Source organism: Bombus huntii, unplaced genomic scaffold (assembly GCF_024542735.1).
Source record: "Bombus huntii isolate Logan2020A unplaced genomic scaffold, iyBomHunt1.1 ctg00000239.1, whole genome shotgun sequence".
Classification (NCBI taxonomy): domain Eukaryota; kingdom Metazoa; phylum Arthropoda; class Insecta; order Hymenoptera; family Apidae; genus Bombus; species Bombus huntii.
Window position 1 is genome coordinate 33,719 of NW_026099456.1, and position 12,281 is coordinate 45,999.

The 12,281-nt window shown below is 35.0% G+C and overlaps 1 pseudogene; it reads right to left on the bottom strand.

The window, feature by feature from the left end:
- Positions 1–3: 3 nt before the first annotated feature.
- LOC126877773 (carcinine transporter-like) lies at positions 4–9,949 on the bottom strand (annotated as a pseudogene).
- Positions 9,950–12,281: the final 2,332 nt, after the last annotated feature.

Below are 12,281 nucleotides of genomic sequence, written 5' to 3' on the forward strand. Positions count from 1 at the left end.
ATATATATATATGTATGTATATATTTAAATTAAATAACAGAGATCTCAGAGTTTTCAAAGCATTCAACGTGTTGATGCATAAATGGATGATGAAAAAAAGCCACGTTGATCGAGCGAACGCAAAATACACTTCGGTTTAAAAGTCGATCGAAACTCTCATTTCAAGTGTCGGCGATTTATGAATCACCTATATTGATACAAAGGCGATTCGTAATAAAGGAGACAAGTTGAAAGCTTGACAATGCGCGAAGACAGCTCTCTTTTTGTGTTTCGAGTCTCGTGGCAATCCTTTGTTATTCACGGTATTTCATAGTTAAATCAATTCAACTAGAGTATTCCTTCAACGAGAAAAGAAGAAAAAGAGCAAGAAGAAAAAGATATAGATCTTTCTTTTCGATTTTTAAAGCGAAAGATGCATAAATACTATGGTATATTATTTCCTTATATATCGTTTCCTTTGATACGTATATCCAATACTGAATTTAATTGTACATTTACATAAGATACTCGAATCGTTTCTCATTTCCAACACTTTACCGACGTTATAGTACGCGAAATAATTACATCGCAATATGTGAACGCAACGTACTTTAAATGCCGCGTTCTGAATTCTTTAAATTTCTTCACATTTTTATACAGTCATTCCAATTGAAAAAAGATACACTTTAAAGAAAATTATCTTGTGTGCAACAAAGCTACTTCGTCGATGAAGCGTCAATTAATTGCTTAAACGTATACTTTGTGTAATTTGACGATTCTTGTCTCTTTCACTGCAATAATCGATACTTCCTCCTAGTTTCTCTCAATAGCTCTTCAATCTCAATACGTTCGTAATATCTTAACATCTAACATCACACGCACACGTTTAATAACTATATTTACAACAAATTTGGCAAGTTTCACGCCACTGGCAATTTCATGTCACTGACAAGTTTCATGTCATTGACAAGTTTCATGCCATTGACAAGTTTCATGCCACTGGTAAGTTTTACCCTACTGGCAAGTTTCGCGCCGTCGCCAAATCTAACCACTATAACCTAGTACAATCCATTTTTTGAACACTGCCAGTAAACGCTGGATTTGAAAGGCCTTTCTTCTTTCTATAAGATTTTTTCAGCATTTTGCTCCTGTCAAATTGAAATAAACGATTATTAGTAAATTTATATTGACATAAGGCGGAGGAAGAATATTATAGAATCTATACTTACGAGGATATACACGGAACCCACCAGAAACTTTGTTCCTTGCCGAAGTCGTTACCCTCCTGTAGGGTTTCTGGTAATTCCTGGTTCAACGTTTCTGGCAAGCCAAGGGTCAGGAAGGCGTGTCCAAAAGACAGCAAACCGAGGGCAACCAGCGGTAAAGATGGATCAATGTCAACCTAAATTAAACGAAAAATATTCTCCCTTTTATACGCTTCCCCTTCTACGTCTTTCCCTTATACGCCTCCCGTTATACGTCTCCCACTATACGTCTCTCTCTATACGTTTCCCTCTATACCTCTTTTAGAAGTAATAACAATTAATTCCGCTTTCCGCTAATTCCTTAATTTCCCTTCGATTTTTGGGAAATAAATGGATACTACCATAAGTTCATTTTCGGTAATAACATTACACAAATAATAGTATACTTTGAGGTAAATTTATAATTCAGAACAGAATAACTTACACAATAATCAAGAATGTCCTCGCAAATATTCCTCTTCGTATTTTCTGTATACTTAATATTCTTTTAAATATTAAGAAAGAATATTGGTTAAAGACAGAATTTGAAGAAGTTGTCAATATACAAAGGATCATTGATGTTACCTGTATAACGAGATTTTGTAAACATTCGTTTCATTTAGAAACGAAGCTATAGTGTAGTATCGCAAACCTGTAAATAATTACAGACAATAGAAAAGTTACATTTCCTTCGCAAAAAAACGAAACGAAGGAAAATATATCGAAAATCTATCTTGTTTCCGTGATTCGTAAGATCACAAGAAGAATCCATGGCCGACAAGGAACATAATTTTTCTACAAATTAAACCAACTTAAAAAAACGTATTTCAATAACAGATAATATTAGTCGTAAATTAAAAAAGAGGTTGAGTAATTTTCGGATCGTAGAAATACGATGTCGTTAACAAAAATTTCGATTCACTTATCAGATAAATAATGTAAGGTCCCAAAATGTGGACGATATAACCGATGATATGGATTAAAAACACGCCCTGAGCTCTCACCACAGTCGGCGGCATTTCCGCTGCATATTGGAAACCAATATTCGCGGCGATATTCACCCCAAGACGCGCTATAATCGCCATGGCAACCGTTGTCGAACCTTGAATAAGTTGAGAAATATGTAAATGCCACGATCGCCGCATTCCACGCACGATACATACGCCCGATGCGCGCATGGTCCAATTAAAAATTAAATGTCATCCCTGTCGAGTATGTGACGTTGAGAAATAAATGTCAATCGTTAATGGAATAGGATTTAAAGGCAAAAAAGAAAAAGAAAAGAAGAGAAGAGGAATATTTGTATAAAAAGATTTTATAAGATTCGATTATTATTAATACTAAGTAAAATGACCGGATTGTATAATTGTAAATTCTCTATAATATGATTTTAAATAATACGGGTCTATATTATTATGTCGTTCAAGTCTGTTGTCTATAAACGATAAAAGAGAATTCGAAGGAAAGTTTTGTTGCAAGATGAGGAAATAAAAATAGTAAATTGTTTTATAACTACAACGTTCTCTTCTAAATACGGATTAAAAAATGTCTATTTTCCACTCCTTAATGTCCTTGAAAACGCGGATATCCCCTAACGCTACCGCTTATCTCCTTACTATCTAACAAAAACATTATTCTTGCATCAAGCACGAGCTTTCATTTCTCAATCTCCCAAAGCTTTCACTGGAGAAGCTTCAGAAAAGCGCTTTTTAAAACGACCGTCGATCGATAAAACCGGATTTTTTCTATAAAATTCACCCCCGCTTTCTCACTGCTATTCACACGTTCCTGCTATTTTATTGAATAATATCGATTGACAAGTCATTTATCAAGAAATAAAAAAAAAAAAAAAAAGAAAAAATGTTACCAGAGGGGGTAGCGATGGCAACGAAGGAGAAAATGCCACAGAGGAACATCGATGCGAAACCCATCCATCGTCTGCCCCATCTGTCGAGGAAAAGGGCGAGTAGAACAGCGGCCGGAAGTTCCGTGAGGGACGCTAAAGAGAACGACGTGAAAACGTCGGGGTCCAGAAGTTTCATGTTCCAAACGTGGCCGTCGAACACCCACACCATCAGCAACCTAGAAAAGAATCAGCCGAGTCATACATAAATCACGCTGGACTTCAAGATCGTTTATTAATCCTTCGCATACTCGTTCCCTCGCGTTTGACGTTTATCGATGCTAATTATATACTTAAGCAGATTCTTAATGACCCACATAAAATGCCCCATATACTCTCTTAATGTTCATTCGAGTAGTTTGTATCTAGTTTATGGTAATTTGTGTCTATTTTAATACTGGTTTTATAAAGACAGGGAAGTAGCGTCGAGGCTGATTGGTAACTTGGTTGAATTAACGGTGTAATATAATTGGAATATCGTGAGGCTGAGAGTTAAGAACATATTCTTAGTTAATTTTATTTTAGGAAATGCAGGAAGATTCAGAATTATCATAATATTAAAAACAAAGAAAATATAAGAAACGTAAAGGAAGTATAAAATTGAATACCTTTCCTATCTACAGGGTGGTTGGTAACTGGTGATACAAGCGGAAAGCGGGTGTTGTACGCGAAAAAAGAAGTCGAAAATATATGTCGGGTTATGGTTAGAATTTTGTAACAACTGTTCACGTGAATTAGCCATTGTTTCACAAAGCCGAGATTATATTTACACGTATATACAGGACTATCACAAAGCTTAACAAATAATAAGTCTAATGAATAATAAGTTTAACGAATGATAAAATTAGTGAATAATAAATTGTATGAATAATAAGTTTAATGAACACTATTAACAATGTCTTTGGGTTCAAACGAATCCACGGTCAACGGGATAACTCTTCACTAAACGTAAACTAATCTTAGGCGCAAAATACGATTGTTGAAAATGCTCGATGTATCACTCTCCAAAGCAATCACACGAATGCCAGCCTCGTGGAATTTTTCTCGCTGTACGATTGCATTTGTTTTCTATACCCGTTTGGAAGCATCGAGAAGGTTCCAAACGCCGTTGCTAGGCAGTTTCTGCCTGAAGTTTGATTATTAATACAACGTATGTCCCATTGTATCGACACCTCCGAGGCAACATCACACGTGGCTAGGCCCGACATATAGAATAGAATTTTTTTTTAATTTTTCCGAGCGAAAATTCAAAGTCGATTTTCTCGAAAACAAAACCTCAAACAAAAAATTTTTATTCTATATCTTCGACTTCTTTTTTCGCGTAGAATCACCCCCTTTCCGCTTGTACCATCAGTTACCAACCACCCTGTATATCTTTTCGTATATGATTATAAGTTTCTCTGGTGTCTTAGTTTTTTCTAAAATAATATTGTAATCATTGCTGAGAATTTACAAGTAAAAAGTTCTAGCTGTGTAGTTTGTTCGATTGATGTTGGAAAGGTTAACTTACCAATAAATGATGAGCATGATAGTGATACGACCAAGTCGTGGCAGCTTGAAGAGATGTAGGACAGTGTATTGATTATGCGATTGATCCTTCTCATTCATCGCCTTGCAACTTTTCTCAAATTCGTCGAATATTTCTTGCTTCACCTCTTTACCGTTCACTTTAGCGAAGTTTTTCAGCATCTCGATCGCTTTGTCCACCCTGCCACTGGTTATGTACCAACTACGGAAGTATATGAAATACGCAAACGTTATAAAAGCCTGTAAGAAATTTTCAAAATCATCACTTTCACCAACCTTTTGTATCGACAAACTTTTTGTGCAAATTTGAATAGAGCTGTCTAGTTACGCATCAATCATTTATTTTGCACAGCTAAAAATGTGATGGCTTATCGAGAGAAAGATGTTGACCTTGAGATGTTTTATTATGTTTTATTTACGAGACAGAGGAATCGATGTAATAACCGATCCCAAGATAGTATGTATTGCTGGATAAAATATTACCCAATTTAATTCAGCTATAATTTTGGAATTTTTATGGTCCGATCTCAAAGGACTTTTGATGTTTTAAGAGAAACTTTAACGTAAAAGAAATTTCTTATATTTCTTTGAGGATTATTTTTAAAGAATTTTCCGATGATACGAAGATACAAAAATAATCCAAAGGACGAGGTAAGATTAAATGTCTACTATACTATCGTATACTAATTTACTTACGAAATTTCTTTGTATTATATTTTTATAATGAAAAAGAAATTGGAATTAAACTACCGTGCACTTTCAGGAACAATCCATGGTCCTACAAACGCAACCACCATAGGACACGCGGTGACCATGCTGAGGATCCTCCAATTTGAGATCCAATATGCGATCCAAGGCAAAAGACTCGAGGCTGCCGCGAAATAAAGTCCAAACGACATGTTCGCTACCAGAGTTCGATATTTCGGACCGACATATTCGATCACTGAAAGAATAATTCGTGATATCGTTATTGTATTACATCGTTATAGAAATCTTCCCAAATGTTTCGTCAATTTCGTTTCTTCATTTGATATAATAATATTGTTTCCTTATTTCCTTTAGGTTTGTCCTTTCTTCGTTTTTTACCAATCTAATTTCAAATATTCAGACTTATTTGTAGATTTTATAAATCATTAACATCGACAATGTAAGATCGTTTTGAATTAAAAAGAATTTTAAAAGGAACACTGCTTTCATCTCAATATCGAACGGAGAGTGCCTCAGTAATCGTGGTATAACCGAAGATTATTCTCCATAGGGAAATAGGTCACTCGAAAGATACAATTTCATACCAGAAAAGTATACAGAATTAAGTATCCTGTCGTTTAAAATAAAATATCTTAAAGTATCCCTAGACACATGTAATTTTAATACCAAACTAGATATACAATTACACAACAAATTTCAAATTACGAGATATAATTCCAAAATATAAAGTTTCAGTAAAATCATTTACCATTAAATATCTTAAAATTGATATCGTAAAATTCGAATAAAAATTTGACTTAAGAAAAAACAAACCGACATAGGGCAATAAACATTTATTCAAACACGTCATAAATAGTTAATCGTTACGTAAAACGGGACCGATACCGGCGCCTCATTATTAGGTCATAAATTATAGTTTTCCTATTCTCAACAGCTTTTTCTCTCTTATAATTTTCTCGATGACTCACCGATAATGAAAAGCACGTTGAAGCAGTTATCGAACGAGGTACCGACGACTAATCTCGCCAGACAGAAGCTCCAGAAGCTGTTGCAAAACGCAGTGCCGACAGACGCGATGAAACCAACCGCGTTGCACGCAACCAACGCTGGAATTCTGCCACAATGGTCGGCTATGTAACCGAATATTAAGCCTCCAAGAATGCTGCCGACGAAGAAGGCCGATTGTGCTGCTGAGCCGAGGAATGCGTGGTCGCATACTCATTCCAGCTGAAACAGAAAAGGGGGATGCTTTATAATTGCGGCTAGTTATGAAAAAACACCGCGTGGTTAGAAAATCGATAGAAGGTGAAGAGAATAAGGAAGACGACGAAAGGACGAGTAATAAATTCCGTAGTTTTTTAATATCATCAGAATTGAAAACCTGAGTCGTAGGTTAGTTAATTGTAGTCTTTTGGTAATATTTTTAGTAATAAAATAGTAGAGGTAGTTTGCATAATTCTTGGATATGATTAGAGAATTTGTCATAGTGGAAGGAATATAAATTTGTTAAGTAGAAGATAGTATCTCCCGATTTAAGTAGGACTTTTTTAGTAATAAAATAGCAGAAATAGAAATTAGAAATGTAGTATCGGGAAGAAGGGCCTAGGAAATGTCGAGCTAACTACAGACAATGTCGCGAGAGCCGAGGCGCTGTCGGTTCCATCAATGCATTACCGAGTCCTTCAGGTAAATAGCTTTGCCGAAAAGACCTACGTGACCCTGGCTACGAGCGTCTGTAGAACACGTGTGCGGTGGGCCCAGCAATAGACAATAGAGTGCTACAACGGCCAGAGAGGCAGTCGAGAAGCAGAGTGCGAGTTGAGCGGATACGGAGTGTGAGTCGGCTTGCGACGATATCGTAGTCTGTCCTTTTGTTATCGAATATCACTCATTAAAATACATCAAACTTTAAACTCTACCATCATCACTTATCACTTACTCTAAGAATCCACAAGTTACTACAGAAATAATAATAATAACAATAAATATTCGATAAAAATGTCTTGAGTCGTAAGAAGTTACCAAGTGCGTATTTATACGTTCAATTCGAAATATCTGTCTATTGTACAGTTGTAACTTTCACTTTTCGATTTATGCGATATTATATAAACGGATTCATGTTCGTGATTTAATACGCCGAGACGTACAAATAATTAAGGATGACAAGGTTAATTTTATGTTCCGTTATAAACGAGCTCTGTTAAGATGCAAACAGCATAACAAGTAATTACACCTACGTCTAAGTTCGTGCAACCAACAAGGACTTCTTTTATAATGACTGCATTATATGCTATCGTCAGCAGCTTTATGAAAGACCGTAAATATTTATAGAACGACGGTTCCAACAGTTTTAATTTAAATAAAAATTTGTTAATCGGTGTCGAAAGTTTGAAGTTACTTTATATAAAGAATATAATTTTCTCTTGTGATTTTACCTCGACAGCTATAGATTTGTATGGTATCATCGTGTGATTAAAGGTCCATCCATATTGGCATGGTTTTATTGGCCAGGATGGGTCTGCCTCTCTGATACCACTCTCCAATATGTCGGTATAGTTCACATTGTACATGTTACATCGCGAAAACGAAGTCGCACCTTCCGCCAGCAATTCCTCACTCGACGCTGGAGGGATCGATAGTGCAATCCTACATAAAACAAGAATACGTTACATTAACGATGATGAAATTTGCAAGAAGTATTTTTAAGAATACTAATTTTCCTTTGATTTTCTTATCTTTTTTTAAATAACCAAGGAAAAATGACAGCAAATGGTAGAGAGAGGGAGAGAAATTGGAAAACTAAGATGAAATTTCTACTCAAAAGTGCATAGTTTTTAATCCTAATCTTAAATTAGTCCAATTCCTTGAAACTTAATTCGAATCCTGTTTAAATAAAAAATGTGACAAAAGTAATATACATAACAATATAAAAATCTATAATAATTTCTCTAATAAAGAATAACGACGATATCAGTAACAGTAATAACACATTATCTTTAATAGTGTTTACATTTTCGCATTTTTAAATTTTCTGTAAAAATAAAATTCGCATAAAAATCCGCGGCCTATTTATTATTTATAAATCTGCTTTTTCAAAAAAAAAAAAAAAAAAAATCAAAAATGGGAAAGGTGAAAAAATAAAACAACAGGAAAACAAAAGCACAAAATATAAAAGAGGAAAAGAGACAATGACCGTAAAAATAGGAACAAAGGCAAGAGCTGGAAGGACGATCGTCCCGTATCTGTTGCACTCCGAGGCATTCGAATTGTGTTGGGATTTAATTACCGATCGCTGCACGTATCGGTGAGTCTATTTCCAGACAAATAAACGGTACGCGGGGAGATTCGAGAAATTATGCGAAACGAAAAAGAATTTCCTAGCCGATCAGTTCGCGGAACACGTGAACGTCTAGAATCTGCCGGAGGTCGTCGACCAAACTGGTTTCCGGCGGGCCCCCGGAACGCTAAGAAATCGTCGATCTACAAAGCGATAGTTTCGCCTTGGCCAGGGTGATTCAATGGAAAACAAGCGTAACGAACGATTTTCCTCGTTGACGCATCGTAGAAAACCAGATCTCGCATGCGTCGTCAAGAATGGTAACACGATTCGTTGGAATCGTGCCATCCAGACTTCCTATCCTTTCACAAGTAATTCCTTACGTTCTTGAAATAGAACACGTGAAAAAGACGTTGATAATAGTATAACTATGGAATCGCGATTTCCAACTATTTTTATCTCGTCGCAAACTGGTTACAGGTATCTCCCCCACTCCCGTACGACACGATATTTACATATGCATTTACATATACAACGCGATACTTGGGTTTTCCTGATTCAATAAACACAGTTGTTTCGTGCAAGTTATCAGATATTATATTGTGGTTTTAAAGAAACAAATTGTCGCGATGCGATACGCTATCACAGCTGAGAAAATGGAAATCTCCGTGCAAGTGGAAGATTCTGTCGTCGAGAATATTTATTGCGACCTGCATGGAAAACAAACAGGCTTTCGAGAAGCCTGGTTTAAACTACGTGCACGTGACTTGAACAGATATGTACATATGCATATAAATTGTCTCCTATAGAAGGTGGTTAATTCTAGACATCGAAAGGAACGTCTTTAATGAAAACATGTATTGATTTGTTATACGATCAACATGATTATTGACCATTTCGATCTGCCCGAGCTGAAAATGTCTATCGCGTAACAGGGTAAATTCGAACATAAAGAAACTATGTAGGATCGTTCGTTACGTATAACTCAATAATTCAAATAAGACAAATTGCACATGAAGTGTCACTTACTTTTGTTTGTCTGTGAGGTTCCATCGTTCGAGTTCCGGAACGGTACACCAGTGTTCAGCTGGCAATAGCGTGATGAAGAAATGCGTGAAGTAGAGGAACGCGTAGACGAAGGTGAAGGAGCATGATGAAAAGGAACCATTGGTAGCGGCTGGCCTCGCCAACGTACGGTAGTATGTCGTCGAAGGTTTCGATCTTCGGACGTTCGCCCTCCTCGGCTTTTACGGACTCCACCATGACTGTCATTATCTCGATATCTGCGAATCAATGATCCTCGATCACCTACTTAACTCAAATTACACGTTACGAGGAAACTAAGTTCAAGGTGAATGGGGTCTTATTAGGTCGCCGAATAAATTCGTGTTGCAATGCGTTCATACCTTTTTATGTGTTTTAGGAATACAGATCGATAAACGATCAAGGTGATCGATCTTATGATATACAGTGGCTCACGGAAGTACTCGAACACTTTCATATCACGAAACGTTCTATAATTTCGTTAGCACTCTAACGAGATACGATTATCGAGATTATAATAGTAAAATTTGGAATCAATCTGAGATTGTATATTGAAGATATATATACATGAGACAATGTATATATATTTCGCAAATATATATGTTAAATGAAAAATTAATATGTATATAACACATGATGATGATTTTACTACGTACATCGTGGCTTATTATTCTTATTAATTTAGCGAATAATTGACTGCTCAAATACTCTGGTAATTTTTATATATAAAATAACAATAATATATGTTTCCAATAAATATATGAAATTTCTATATACACGTTTAGATCTGTTTCAAATTTTCTCAATGTAATTACGACGATCGTGTCTCACTTCAGTGTCAATGAAATCTCAAAGTGTCTCGTATAAAAATCACCAAAGGTTTGTTTAAGTGCCCGAGTACTTTCACGTGAGCGACTGTTGTTTTAGTAGCAAGTTCTCTTATGTCTATCTCTTCGTTACATTTAGCCGGATAATTTCTCATGTTTATCAACGTGTTATGATGTTTCTCTTATTAAGCGGAGAAATCTCTTCTTCGCTAAATTTTCTTAAACGGGTTCAAGGTGAGGTGAACCACATTGTTGAAATCAAGATGAAGAAGATGAAATCTAAAGTCGAGATGAAAGGAAGTAGATGTTTGTATTGTCTAGATATATTGCCATGCTACTTTTTGACACGATATAATCTTAGGTAAAGGCTAATTCAAGGTGATACAGAGTGTACTGGAAAAAGTGATTTGAATTTGCTAGAGAGGAAGAGAAAAGGAAAGATCCTTGAACATTTTTGCAAGGTTATTGCAAAAAGGAGGATACTATCGAAGGCTTATTGCTGTCACTTGTACGTTCTAACTGGAGTGTCCTTTAAATAATTTGCTTCTTATTAGATCCTTTTTGCAAATAGGAAGATAATATTTTTGAGACGTGAGGATTGTTAAATAAAAATGTAATGTAATCAGATGTAAATTGTCATTGGAATAGAAGAGTTTGTTTAGAAGAAATGATCATGAAATACACAAAATGTATCGTGCGTAATGTGTAAATAATAATTAATTCTAAAGACAATTAATGAAAATTTTAAATAATAGAGCACCATACCTCCGGTTCCTGCTTATTTTGACACTGTGCAGAATGTCACACGATTGTTGCCTTTTTTTTTTAAAGATTATTCAGTTAAGAAACAAGCACCAATAAAAAAGCAATTATAGTTAATTATTAAAAAATCCAAGTAGGTATTACATAAATAAAATTATCAAGGAAGATATTTATCGTAAAGATTGTGTGCTTATGAAAGAAGTAAACGAAATTATTGTAGCTCCATAGTAATTTGTATTAATCTTTGAATCTTGTTTAAATAAAATTTTCGATAAAAATTTGATTCTATCAGTGAACGATTACTACAGTTAATTACTGGATAATTAAAACAAGTAAGTAAAATTATTGTTACAATAATCCCGACAAATTCGTGATATTATTCAACTAGAATCGTTAAGAAAAAATTCAACACCGTTAGCGAACGCCATTTTACTTTTACTTCACGAAGGCTAACGTTATAAACGTTGAATCAAGAGCAATCATTTTCAATATAAAATATACGCGCGAAAGCTTTTGCTCCCTTTGATAATTGAATCCTTAATTTTCCGCCAATTAAACTCTTTCCCAACCACCTTCGTCTTCTAAGAAACCTTTCATACCCCAAAGAGAAATCCCCTTTTGCACAAACTCGCTTTTTTTCAACCATCGTACAACACGATATGATATTTACACCGTGCAATTTACACGATTCAGATCTCAATCTTGCAAATCATTTCGAAAATAGATCGATGATTAAATCGATTATAAAATCGTTCCTGCAAGTTTTAATTGATTAATTATTTCTTTATTTGATGAAATATTATTTATTATTTAAATATCGTTAATTTACTAGCGTTCAATGAAATTTCTCGTAGAATTAAGTTCGTTTAAAATATTATTAATTTAATGACATTTTTTGTAAGATAATTGCGGTTAGATTTGATCTTTAACGAAATCTACGAGATGATCGCGTTCGATTAATAGTCCATACATAGATGTTTCATAAGTGTAGATGGTTATTTATTACGGTT